Source organism: Panthera onca, chromosome D3, assembly GCF_046562875.1.
Source record: "Panthera onca isolate mPanOnc1 chromosome D3, mPanOnc1 haplotype 2, whole genome shotgun sequence".
Classification (NCBI taxonomy): Eukaryota; Metazoa; Chordata; class Mammalia; order Carnivora; family Felidae; genus Panthera; species Panthera onca.
In genome coordinates this window covers 3466241-3478553 of record NC_138350.1, presented here as the reverse complement: position 1 = coordinate 3478553, position 12313 = coordinate 3466241, and the positions used below count along the sequence as shown (strand labels likewise).

At 49.1% G+C, this 12313-nt stretch overlaps 1 long non-coding RNA gene across 5 annotated transcripts; it reads left to right on the top strand.

The window, feature by feature from the left end:
* Window positions 1–2235: 2235 nt before the first annotated feature.
* LOC132665261 (uncharacterized) lies at window positions 2236–11807 on the top strand. Of its 5 annotated transcripts, none has more exons than XR_013551410.2 (4): window positions 2236–3356; window positions 3629–4621; window positions 8798–8971; window positions 9069–11807. It is a non-coding gene; the product is annotated as an uncharacterized LOC132665261 (long non-coding RNA). The 5 variants fall into 5 exon arrangements; XR_013551413.2 differs by having other exon boundaries at window positions 2236–3747; window positions 4441–4621; XR_013551412.2 differs by having other exon boundaries at window positions 2236–3747; window positions 4307–4621.
* Window positions 11808–12313: the final 506 nt, after the last annotated feature.

Genomic DNA, 12313 nt, shown 5'->3' with positions numbered 1-12313 from the left:
GTTGGGTGTAGAGATTACTAAATAAATAAACTTAAAAACAACAACCAAAGGAAAGAGTCTTGGACCTTGCTGACATCTCCAGCATTTTGAACCAATCCTGAGTTCACCTCTAGACCCCTTAGTGAAAAATTACCAAGTATCCCTATGGCTAGAGGACCTGTTTGCTGAATGCTGGGTTGGTTACTTGCAGCTAAATACATTTAGCCTCTTATTCATGGATATCTCCGCTGATTATCCTGTCGTGCCTACCACCAGCATGGGCTTCCCTTAATCAATACAAATTCTAACTCTCCTAGAAACTGCTCAAGATTTATCTCTAAGAAGCAGAATCTAGGGAAAAATTATCTGGATTAGAAATTGGTGGGGGGGGGGCGGGGACTCTGATAAAACAAAAATGATTATATTTTACATATCTATATTTTAAATACATAAATACAAGATAATAAATATAAATGATAAATATAAAAATTAAAATATAGGGGCACCTGGGTGGCTCGGCCGGTTGAGCGTCCAACTTTGGCTCAGGTCATGATCTTGTGTGCATGGGTTCAAGACCCATACTGGGCTCTGTGCTGACAGCTCAGAGCCTGGAGCCTGCTTTGGATTCTGTGTCTCCCTCTGTCTCTGCCCCTCCACTGCTCATGCTGTGTCTCTTTCTGTCTCTCTCAAAAAATTAAATAAAATGTTAAAAAAAGTTTTTAAATTAAAATATATATGTTAAAAATTACATCTATAGCTGTATTATATATAATGTATTACATATAATATAACATATATATTACATATAATATATCTATAGATATATATTTATTTAGATAATATCTATTTTATTATATATTGTACAGATTATATAACATATGTTTAAAATAGATATTATCTATATATTTATATATAAAATATATATTACATGTAATATAGCTATAGGTATAATTTAACATTTATGTTTTAATTTTTATCATTTTATTATCTTATATTTACATAGTTATATTGTAAATAATACATTATATGTTGTAATTTATATATTACCTTATATTTATATAATTTATATATTTATAAAATTTATTATGTATTTAATTATACATGTAATATAACATATTTATATATAAAATGTATTTATATACAATATATAATATAATATAAACATACTAATAATCATATATTACATAAATATGAAAGTACATAAGTTATGTAAGTGTGAGTATCTATAAATATCCTCATTGTAGATACAATCTTCTAGCGTGTGCGTGAGCGGGGGTTTGGATTTGCGGAGGAAATAGACTGAACCGCGAGTTTTACAGGAGTGAGAAACTTAGAATAAGGCTAAGATCCTAGACAAGCGTGGGTTGGGTTGAACTGGGAGAGGGAAGCTTGTGGAGGATGCACCGGGCATCCCGGATGGTGGCCTTGGGAACGGATGCAGGAATGGAGTGCCCCGGCTTAGAAGAGGAAGACGGTGGTGGGGCTGAGCCACCAGTAAGAAAAGTAACACAGACATGTACGAGCCGAGGGAAGAAAACAATAAAAATAAATGTGGAACCACACTGCCTTTATTTACTTATCCATCCATTCATCCATAAAATACTTCACGAGCACCTGCTTTGCAAAACAGTCCCTGTCTCGTCCCGGCCTGTAACAGTGCACACACCGGCCACCCTCCTTGCTCCCGCCGGGGTCGTTGCTGCGCCTCCCTGCTCTTGCTGCAGAGTTGAGACCACCTCGCACTTCCGTAAAAGCCTGAGCACAGTCTGCTGACTGTCGTCTGCCGTCCAGAAAGCCTGTTTTGCTCGGTTGCCACGCAGAATTCTGTCTGACCTCAGGCTAAGTGGGGTGTTGGCAAGGGGTGGAAATAAAAAGTTTAAAAAGAAGAAAAAAGGAAAGAGAGCGAGAACCACATCTTCTTATTCCTCGTCAGCTCCATGGACAGCGTTTTTCTCCCCGCCCGGAACACAGGCTTCGGTGACCACTTTCTTCCCAGAGCCCGGAATGCTTCCCTCCTGTGATGAGGGGTGCCAGGCGGCTAGCACCCCTTCAGGGCTCACGGAGCAGAGGTGATGAGCCCGCAGACTGATCGTCACTTCTGAATGTTTCTCTTTTTTGCAAGAGTCTGTTTTCCCTGCCAGCGAACGACCACGTTAAGACTGCCTGGTCCTGTGATCTGGTTATTATTTGACGGGAGCACATGCCCCCTCGGGCTGGGTTTTGGTCCCAGATGAGACTGTGGGAGAAGGGGCTTTCCTTTCCGATGAAAGGAGGTGAGCGGCCTCGTGGCCTCCCCTGCGCCCAGCTGCCGGGCAGGAAAAACACGAAGCGAGCCAGCGGCGTGAACGCGCTCCGAGGGCGGGCTCTCCAAGTCTGTTTGGAGAGGTTTACAGTTTCATTTTAGTGGCGGTGGCAGCAAACCTCTGCATTCACGTCCAGATTAAACTGACCGAGTGGAAACCACCAGAGCCAGCGGTTGCTGGGCCACCAGCGAAGGACGGCTCCCGGTGAGTTTCAGATTCTTAAAGGTTTGTCCTTCAGCGGATTCGCGGCGCGAAGAGTTGGGGGAGAAACGTGTTCGAGAAGATCCTAAGCGAGAAGGGCTGAGGGGAGGCGCCTCCTGCCGTTTATCGGATGGGTTATGGAGCTTCACAGAAGTGCGTGATATTCGTGGCGCTGCTGGGGTGTGACTGGTGAAATGAAAAGGCACGTCAAGGGAGTGCTCCCAGAACGTGGCTCTTATTTCCTCCGTCTTCCCGCAGTGCCGGGGGCATCCTGCCCGGGCAGGGCCGTGCAAACTCATAACACCCTCGTTTATTAGGAGAAGCGAAAGCGATGTTATGAGTTGGAGACACTTGGGCCCCAGAACAATAAGCGTATTGATTGGCTCAGTTGTGTTTAACTCCGACGGCAAGACGCCCCACCGGTGCAGAACCACCACGACTGCCAACGGCAGAGGGGACCCCGGGGGGGGGCCACATCACAGCACGGCCGGTAAACCAGCTGTCCCGAATCCCTGAATCTGGCTATTCCGATCATCCTAGATTTGTGCGTGCGTGTTGTTGGATCGGCACAGGCAGATAGCTCACGGGTCGCGTGGGACACGTCCAAAGCCCGTGGGTCAGAATTGCACGGAGGCTGGGAGGCTGGGACGCTAGCCTGAACCCACATGTGTGCCCGGGGGCCGCTGCGAGGCCGTTTGCTGAACGTGAAGAGCACAACCGATGCTGTTTGTCTCCGCATCCACAACAGCGCAGAGAGGAGGCATCCCAGCGGAGCCGTCTCGTCTCACATCCGTATAAGCACACTCCTTCGGCGACAAAGGACCCAACTGGCCATCGGGTTGCGATTCACTCAGAATTTTGCCCAAGAGAGAGGTAAAGGGGGAAATGCGTCCAGGCAATCGGCTCAAATGACATACCCCGTTCCTAGAAGTCACAAAGAACGGAAAGCGGAGCACGTCAGTCAGAGAAAAAACGGGCTGACGGTTCGCCCGAACCCCCCGTGCGCCGCGGAGAGGCGGCTGCTTCTCCATCGTTCAGGGTGGCCACGCCAGCGGGTCCTTGCACGAGACACTTCCTCCCTCGAATGTGCCTGTCGGTGGTTGGGCTTGGAGTTTCCCAGTCAATGAAGTTGGCTGTCTTTTCAGAGGCTGCTGCTGGGGAGATCCGGGACTACTCACGAGTGCGTGCAGACAGGTGAAAGAAAGTGGGTTTTCCCGGGGAGCGTAACACATGTCCTCACGGTCCCGCACTGTTCACACTAAGGGTGAGCCTCTCCAGCTTTCCTCTCTCTGCCTGCCGGCCCCGCTGTAGGCGAACATTTTCTTTCTGTGGGTATTTACCAAGCGAGTACGCCCAGAGGCCACAGGGCTTCGTGCTGGACTTTCAAGCCGGAGGACGTATGCGTCCTCCTTGCGGAGGGAGCTGGAGGAATCCGAATGCTGTCTCCAATATCAACAACCCGAACCCCCGCCTTCTCTTGCCTGTGATCGGAGCCACACAGTGGCCCCAGGACTCCACGCTCCTTAACTCTTCCTCCCATTTGGACCTCCCGTCAGTCCCCAGTGGAGATTGGGGACAGGAGGGCCCGTGTCTCCGCCCTGGAGGGACAGCCTCTTGCCGACCAAATGAGAAGTGTAGGAAAGTCATCATGGAAGCCTCCCCGGAGGTGGCGGTCCGTGTTGGCTCTGATTATTTCCCCCACAACCCGCCCCCCAACTGAAAGGTCACGATCATCACGCTGACGTTCTTTAGTGAGCAGTTACCACGTGTCCCCCACTCCTTCCAGAGCTTTATACCTCTTGTTCCTGTTGGCTCCCCCGCAGCCCTGAGACGCGGGTCCTATTCCTGTCACCTGTCCCACCGTGGAGGGCAAGAAGGAAATGACTTTCGAGCCACTGGGGCGATGGGAGCCCTGTCTACATGAGGTCGGGCACACAATCGCATGCACTCCCTACAGTATGACCCGGGGGACCGCCAGCCATCGGCCACGGTGCTGGGAGCCCGGACCCCAGGGCCAGACCGGCGGGGGCAACACCGGGATGACCTTGGACGAGCTTCTTAACTCTCTGCCCGTGGGTTTATTCACCTGTACGTGAAAAATCACTGAGATAAGCTGTGAGGACACATCCTGGCGTAGAGTAAGTCCTATACAGACGTTCACGGGTATTATTGCTGTTTTCCTGATCATCTTTAGTATTTTTTTCGTGATCATATTTATTAGTTGCCCTTTCTGTGTTTCTACCCGCCAGGTGTTCAAAGATCACCTTCTTAGGGAAGCATTTCCTAAGCTACGTCATTTCAAGTTTCAGTCTGCACCCGCAAAAATCCCGATCCCCCTCCCGGCTGTTTTTGTCTGTATTTGTGTCCATCTGACGTACATACAGTCTGTTTTGCTGCTTTACTGGCGTTTCCGTCTTCTCTCAAATGGAAGCTCCGTGGAGACGGGACTGTTTGTGTCCGCTGCTCCCCGCTACGTCCGCGTGCCCAGACCTGTGCCTCGCAGTAAACAGTCGGTGCACAGATTCAGTAAAACACTGGGGGCTGGGTCAGTGTCGCCCCTGCTGCCCTCCAGAGGGCTTTGCTGGAGACCTACTTCTTCAGCAAGATGGACTTTGGGGGAGCCACTTGGTCCTCAAGAAATCCCTCCCTCCCCGTGGCGTAAGATCTCGGGGCGGCCTCAGGCATCATTCCCCTGCATCCAGCAACCTGCAGCTTGGCCCTTTTACGGCCAGCTATCCATCCCGCTGTCCACTTTATGGGGCTGTTAGAGGAAATCGCCTTCGGCAGCAAGATTTCTCAACCTTTCGAGCTCCGGGATCACAGTTCATTCAAGTGACACCTTCGTGACATCTTGTCTGGATGGCGTTAGGTCGGTTTCCAGGAAGCGGGGAGGTGGCGCTAAGGCCCTGGCGAAATAAACAGGATGTGCAGGGAAGGCTCAAAGGCAGGCTTCCCAGATGCAGTGAGGCGAGGCATTCGTGCATCAGACGCACAGGAAAGGCCGTGCGGTGTAAATTCTGTCCTGTGCCCAGCTGGGGAGGGGGATGGGCATCCCCCTGCCCCCCCCCACCCACCCCCGGGGTGTGAGTCAGCCCGCCTTCTTCAGGACCTGCAGGGGTGGGAGGCGGAGAGCATTTCACAGAGCCCCACGTGTGGCCAGAGGGCTTGGAGCCCCCCACCAACCCCCCTCTCAGCCTGCGGTGGGGGGGCGGTGGGGGGGATCTGCCTTCCAGGGACAACGGCCCGGAACACTGTCCAGACGCCAAGCATGATTGTATCCATTTCATCCCGCGGAGACCTTGGATCGTTAGCAGCTGATGAATCGTTCTCTTTCTCTGGGACCAAATGGCATCTATTATTTGTTCTTTCTCTGGTGTTTTCCTTTCCAGATCGTGCCTCAGTTCCCTCATGTGTCAAATGGTTCTAAAAATACCTACATGGCAGGTTGTTGGGAGGCTTAAATCGACCAATGTTTGAAGCGCGTAGAACGGGGTCAGGGATGTGGCGTATGTTGAAGGAGTCTGGGCCATTACTGTTCATGTTGTCCATTTTTTTTCGTGCTGGCATTCCGTTTTGTCTGTTAGGATTTCTCAGCTGCCTCCTGGCTTTGGGGTCCTTGGTACAAACTAAGCCGGGAAACTGATGGATGGACTTTGAAGGAGAGAGAATCTCATTGGCCTGGCTGAGGTCAGGTGTTTATTCTGGACCCATCATTTGTGACCATGTGGCAAGAGTGGGGAGGTTCCTTTCAGGGAGTCCGTGGTGATAAATTTCCAAACCTAACGCGATCAATCCGGTCCTGCCTGTGAACAGCCTGGCAGGTGACACACAGCCTTTCAGCTGAGGATGGCCATTGGCTTGACCATTTCCCAAAGGCCACGCAGCCTCGTTTGGTGGTGTTTCTTTTTACTTTCCTCTGTAATGTTGTAAAAACCTTGCCTATTGAGAAAATGCATGCCGATGACAGATTAAACAGTGCTCATTAGTACAATACAGATTTTTTTTTTTTTTAATTTTTTTTTTCAACGTTTTTTATTTATTTTTGGGACAGAGAGACAGAGCATGAACGGGGGAGGGTCAGAGAGAGAGGGAGACACAGAATCGGAAACAGGCTCCAGGCTCCGAGCCATCAGACCAGAGCCTGACGCGGGGCTCGAACTCACGGACCGCGAGATCGTGACCTGGCTGAAGTCGGACGCTTAACCGACTGCGCCACCCAGGCGCCCCAGTACAATACAGATTTAATCTTTCATACAATTCCAGTTTTATTTTCCTGTGGAATGCTTATCAGCAAATTCTGTGACACACAGACGTCAGTCTCCAAAGCTACATTTTTCCATCTTCTGGACACGGAAATTTTGCAGATTGGGAGAGACTAAACACCAGTTTGACCAGACCCTCCGTAAGGCTAATGGCTGCCATTAAAAAAAAATTTTTTTAATGTTTATTATTTTTGAGAGAGAGAGAGAGAGAGAGAGGGAGAGACCAAGCAGGGAAGGGGCAGAGAGAGAGGGAGACACAGAATCCGAAGCAGGCTCCAGGCTCCGAGCTGTCAGTACAGAGCCCGACACGGGGCTCAAACTCACGAACTGTGAAATCACAACCTGAGCCGAAGTTGGGCACTTCACCGACTAAGCCACCCAGGTGCCCCTACTCTTTCTTTTTTTTTTTTTTTAACGTTTATTTATTTTTGAGAGAGACAGAGTGTGAGTGGGGGAAGGGCAGAGAGAGGGAGACACAGAATCCGAAGCAGGCTCCAGGCTCCGAGCTGTCAGCACTGAGCCCGATGCGGAGCTCGAACTCACAGACCGTGAGATCATGACCTGAGCTGTAGTCGGCCACCCAACCGACTGAGCCACCCAGCGCCCCTAATGGCTGCCATTTTTAATTTGTCCTGGGACTAAGAGATATTTCAACAATTTTTCAGATACAGTTATCCCCAAATATCACTCAATTTGGCTCATGGAAGCTTAGGAGAGCAGAAGGAGCAGGGAACTTCGAACACTGACCTCGGCCCGAACTTGCATCCACCACGATATCTGTGCCCCGAGGTCTATTTTCACAAAAAGCTGGAAAGACCCTGGGATCTCACAGGACTGGAGGCCACATAGGGTCCCCTGCTCTGAAGACAGAAGGTGTGGATATATAAGCAAGTCCCCCTGGGTCACAGAGCAAGAGGGTGGTGAGGCCAGGATTTATACCCAGGTTCCAAATCCAGAACGCAAGATCTTAATCATGAGCCTGTCTTGAGGCCAACGCTCATCACTTACAGGACGTTCAAAATGCCACCATCACTTCCCTTTCCAGCCCAAGTACAAAAGATCAGAGAATAAATCGGTGCTTTTATGGATTGTAAAGGATCCCAGTCTTAAAAAGTGACATTAACAGTTACACATGTGACCTTTTAACATGTTTTTCAACCCTTTAAGATAGTCCTTTGGTTCCTAAAATGGGGTAAGAGATTAAGACCCGGCTAACCTGAGAGAGAACAGTTGAACTAGAATTTTTACCCACAGGGGCTTCCGGGTTGACCTTTTTGGGAAAGGGTGGGTTATGAAGATATTACAACAACCTTTCCTGGTGCCTGCAGGGAACAAACATTCTGAGTTCACACAACCTGCCTTCCTGGGAGGAATGTCTTTGAGACTCATACATATTTATATCAAGTAACATATTAGAATAAATGTCAGCTTCTTTTTTTCTCCTGTTAACTTAACATGCAGAAAACTAAATGACCCATAAAGAAAAAGAAATGATTTTCTCTACCAGGAAAGCCTTTAAATATGCAAACATTTTGATACCTAATAGAGCAGGTCATAAAGTGAGTTTGGTGCATTTTCTTGACAGAGGTTTTACAAGATTTTATAAGGGTTTTGATTGGTGAACAGCGTTCGATATTTTATTCTATTGCATCTAGAAACCTGTTTATTGGGTGATTCATATTGCATAGCATTGACGTCTCCATAAACAGTGTTCAACCCATATTAAATAGAATTGGGGTGATGGGGATTATCGTTTAAAAATGCCTGGACATTCTAGGGATTGAAGCCTTCATTCAAAATTGAGGAGGGGTGCCTGGGTGGCTCAGTCAGTTAAGCGTCGGACATTGGCTCAGGTCATGATCTCAAGGTTCACGGGTTCGAGCCCCACGTTGGGCTCTGTGCTGACAGCTCAGAGCCTGGAGCCTGTTTCGGATTCCGTCTCCCTCTCTCTCTGCCCCTCCTGTGCTTGGGCTCTCTCTCTCTCTCTCAAATAAACAGTAAAAAAAATTGAGCACATAATGCTTTCCTATGGGACATTTATCTATTTTTCAGGTCTCCCCTGTATTAAAATAATTTCTGGTCTGGACTGTTTCACTGAAGAACCCCCAGGTCAGTTTCTACGTGCCTCGCCCCCTTGGCGGGTCAAACTCCTTAGGGGTGGAGCTTATGAGCACCTGCCAGGAAGGCGTGGCCTGGCCACTGTGACGCTGGAACCAGGCCGGTGAGGTGAGCCTTGTCTCCTCGGGGTTGGGGAGGCTGCGGCTGCTGTTAACTGTGATACTTGCCTTCAGGTGCCCTGAGCTTCCCGTTTTGGCCTCTGCAGGAAGAAATCACCTGTTCTGCCTGCGTTGGGGAGAGCGCACCTCCCAGCTGCACGCCCTAGAAAGGACCAAGCTTCCGGAGCCCAGCCCTGTCCTTGACCCTGCCCGTGCAGCTGCCCCAGAGACACCTGGTGCCTCGGATTCCTGAACTTTTGGGGGCCGCTTTGGAATAAACCCGTTGCGGCTCGGCCTTTCCCTGTGGGAGTATGGTTTAGCTTACCTTCCACTTTTTTTTGCTGCTGAAGTCTCTCTTTCTCTTTGTCCTTCTGGATTTATGCCTTACGGGGAAGATCGATCCAAAGTGATGGTAGGAGCCATTTGGGAGGGAGGGAAAGGACCACCCTGCACCGGCCCCCCACCTTTGCCACACACCGCTGGCCGGTTTTGTGAAAGATTCTGCCTGAATGAACAAACTCAGGGTCCGTCCGCAGCATTCTAAAGCAGCAGAGATCTCAGACTTCTATATCTGCTTCCTCTTTCTTCACTCCTTCCTTTCTTCCCTCCTTCCCTTCTTCTTTCCTTCCTCCCTCCCTCCTCCCTTCCTCCCTCCTTCCCTTCCTTCCGTCTCTTCCTCCCTCCATCCTCCTCTCCCTCCCCTTTTTGTTTCAGCCTCTGGTCTATGAGAAAGAGGAGAAGACAGCAAGGGAACGTTGCACTTTAAATACGGTTGATCTACCCTCGTGAATGATAAGCCAGCCAAGCCTTATTTTACAGACACTGTTTGCATTTTCTGAAGTCACCCACTGTTTCACTCCATCGGCTTTAGCCTTTTTCTCTAAAGCTATATAGCCTTGCTTTCATTTTCCCAAAACTTGCCCTTTATACTTAGAAACTCAGTTTTTATCTTACTTCCACGGTGATTGCTATCTTGTTTCCAAAAGAAAGAAGAACAAGAAAGAAAAGAAAGGAAGGAAGACCACGACAAAGAGCAGTTAGGCGGAAAATATGTCATGAGCAATCCCAGGCCGCTTCAGCTACTGGTGCTGGCAGTGTGCAAACATCTGGGGTATTTGCAGATATCTTCACCCTGGGATGGAAAATTGGGAGCAACCATCTGGATGTCTGGCTACATGTTTCATTTTTTAGATGGATTTTTGAGAGTGCCGTATAGGAACTTCCAGCAGCGAGGCAACATACAGTAAATTCAGCAACGCTTTTATTGATATGCTGTGAATCAATATCTAAGTGGCAGAATTATATACATAGCTAGCACAAGCACGTAAAAATTATTGTCATGTGTTAAGTATTAATTGAGAGGGGTGCCTGGGTGGCTCAGTCGGTTGAGCGTCCGACTTCGGCTCAGGTCATGATCTCCCGGTTTGTGAGTTCGAGCCCCGCGTCGGACTCTGGGCTGACGGCTCAGAGCCTGGAGCCTGCTTCGGATTCTGGGTCCCCCGCTCTCTCTGCCCCTGCCCTGCTCATGCTGTGTCTCTCAAAAATAAATAAACGGTAAGAGAATTTTTTTAAAGCATTAATTCAGAGAATGTGAGCCTTGGAAATACAGCCCAGTTTCTATAATCTCGTATTGGCCTTTCACCATTAAATAAAAAAAATCAGCCCGTTGGGTAAAGAAAAAAAGAATGGCATGTTTTGGGCCTCCGTCAGAGTTTGGTGGGCCTGATTTCGGAAGGAATCCACTGATGATGGGCTGGAAGGCTGGTGGGGGGGGGTTCAGTACCAGGAAGTTGGGGTGAAGGTAGGCGTGTCCGATGTTTGCTCATGCGGATGGGCTGTGGCATCTGTGAGCACACAGCAGTGCAAGGGAGCCCACAGACAGAAGCCTGGAGCCCCCGGCGGCCTCATCATCTCTGGAGCGAAACCTTCCTCCTCCATCAGGGAGTGAGGAAGGACAGCCTCCCTCCCCACCAGTTAGAGAGGACGATGGAGAAGAGGGCGCCTCCGAGTGTGCAGGGTGAATGAGCTTCGTGAAGCACAACCCGCCAGCCGGTGGGTGAGTTCTCAGCCCCAGCCTCCGCCCTGGCCCTGCAGCTCTTGGGACGCGGCTCTCAGCGGGGCCAGCTGGGGACACGGCTGCACAGGAATGATGCCACAGCTCACGGTGACCCGGGAAGTCAGGGCTGATCCCAGCCTCACGTCTGTTCCCAGGAACGCTGGAACTAATACATTTAATGAGAGAGTCGTTTTGGTGCCTTTTTTTAAAGAAATACAATACTGATCACAGTGTTCACAGGTGCTTCAAAAATGGTCTGTTGAGTGGTGATGCCACTTGTATGCGTGTTAAAATTGTCCTGTTCCCCAGATCTGAAGAATCACCTGGCCGGAGCACGCCATAGCTTCTAAACACGAAACAGTGTTGGGTGTAGTTATTCCCGAATGACTGTATTTCTTCAAACAAAATGTTAGAAGTCAATATTCTGTTTTCTAACGTGGAATATTGGTTGTAGGGGCAACGGTTTCCTAATGGGATGCTTGTCACCTTCTCTGAGGCTTAAATAAACGTTTTCCTTTGACAGTCAAATACTTGGGAGATGTTCCCACTTCTCTTCAAGGATGTTGAGCGTCCCCTTCGGGGAGCGCGTCGGGACCTCTCACAGCATCGCACCTGCTGCCATGTTCCTGCTTATCACCCCGGCTGGCTGCCAGACCCATTGGAAGGGAAGGTTGGACGTCCATATATCCCGCGTGTACTCAAGACAGCCGCAAAAAACTTAGGAACTTGTGGATTTGCCAGAACTTCCAATTTACCTGCCCGTGTGCGCAAAATAAACATGTAGATTTTACGTTATTTCCCATAAGTTACATTGCCGCCAATCACCACACCACAGAGCACAAACTCTTCTTTTTTTTTTTGCTGAATTAAGCAACATGAATTCTCCCTGTAGCTCTCCATGACTTAATCACACGTTTCATTTATTTCTCTAAACTCTATCTTCCACCCATCATGGGATAGCTTTTCATTCTTTTCCCATATCAAATTGCCATCAGCAATTCCATGGCTCTGGAAACCAGCGCCCAGGAAACAAGAAAACCAACACCTGTAATTAGAGAGAGAGAGAGAGAAAAAAAAAAAATTTGCTTTGTATTCACGCCAACAATTCCACTCGCCAGCAACAAGCCCTTTGTCATATTCCGAGGCGGTGTTAATTATGAATTATGGATTGTTTGCAAGAAAACAGTACAAAAGTAGCTTCTGGACTTCCACCTAGGTAAGAGTGAATACACGACAGATGGGACGTTGACCGTTTTGTTTCAGAAAGTTCCTCGAGTTGTCAGGGCTGCGGGCTGC